The following is a 1,306-nucleotide window of genomic DNA, read 5'->3' on the forward strand; positions in this document are numbered from 1 at the left end:
TGACAGCATCTTCAAGGAAGAGAGACATAGGGCCACTTGTGACTTTTTCAGTGATACTGACACAGAGATATCTAAATTGTTGGTGTCCCTTTATTTTTTTTTAATTGTTTAGTTTTTATTTCATAATCATAAATTTAACTTTGCAATCCAGCTAAACTTGGAGGGGGATAAGGAAAATATGGAATCCAAAGAACTGTAGCGAGAGCACAAAGATTATAGGATATTTCGAGCAGATGGGGTGAAGGGGTGCTCTCCTGGGCTACAGAAGGAATGGTCTGGTGGTTAAGTAAAACGTAAGTCAAATTTATTAGATTTGTCCACAGTCAGCAATGGTGATCTTCTTGCTGGTCTTGCCGTTTCTGGACCCAAAGCGCTCCATGGCTTCCACAATATTCATGCCCTCTTTAACTTTGCCAAAGACCACATGCTTGCCATCCAACTACTCAGTCTTGGCAGTGCAAATGAAAAACTGGGAACCGTTTGTGTTGGGGCCAGCATTTGCCATGGACAAGATGCCAGGACCTGTATGCTTCAGAATGAAATTCTCATCATCAAATTTCTCGCCATAGATGGACTTGCCACCAGTACCATTATGGCGTGTGAAGTCACCACCCTGGCACATAAATCCCGGAATTATTCTGTGAAAGCAGGAACCTTTATAACCAAATCCTTTCTCTCCAGTGCTCAGAGCACGAAAGTTTTCTGCTGTCTTCGGGACTTTGTCTGCAAACAGCTCAAAAGAGACGCGGCCCAAGGGCTCGCCGTCGACAGCGATGTCGAAGAACACGGTGGGGTTGACCATGGCTAGACAGTGAAGGAGGCTCCGGGGTGGCGGCGTCTGCAAGGCCCCTTTATTTTCTTTCAAGAAAAATTTTCTTGTAGTAAACTTAAAAATTTCAGCATTAGAGATTAAAAGTCTTCGTGTCTTTGAAAACTTTCTTGAGCAGCGATATCACTAGCCTGATCATCTTATAATATCTAAAAGTGAGCCTCTTGATTAAATTTTAATATTTTTAATCTCTTGCCACTTATTACTCCATAGTGTTAAAAAGACCCAAAGTGTGATGGACAAAGTTAAGCCCAAAGAATCTGGCAGTAAGTTTTATTTGGATCAAGTGAAGCAAGTCTCTCCACCTCAGTCACAACTGAGCTGCTAGCTTATAGTTATGGAACATCTAATCAGTCATTTAGATTATGCACTCAGGTTAGTGGCTAATTTTTTTTTGACAAACATATGAAACTGTTAAATACAAATGTTTTTGCTCCAGTATGTATCAAAAGCCTTTAAAATGTATGTGCCTGTTGA

The 1,306-nt window shown here is 40.9% G+C and overlaps 1 pseudogene; it reads right to left on the bottom strand.

Annotated features, from left to right (window-relative positions):
- Window positions 1-282: 282 nt before the first annotated feature.
- LOC138422948 (peptidyl-prolyl cis-trans isomerase A pseudogene) lies at window positions 283-842 on the bottom strand (annotated as a pseudogene).
- Between the last annotated feature and the right edge of the window lie 464 nt (window positions 843-1,306).

This window comes from Ovis canadensis, chromosome 17 (genome assembly GCF_042477335.2).
Source record: "Ovis canadensis isolate MfBH-ARS-UI-01 breed Bighorn chromosome 17, ARS-UI_OviCan_v2, whole genome shotgun sequence".
Taxonomy (NCBI): Eukaryota; Metazoa; Chordata; class Mammalia; order Artiodactyla; family Bovidae; genus Ovis; species Ovis canadensis.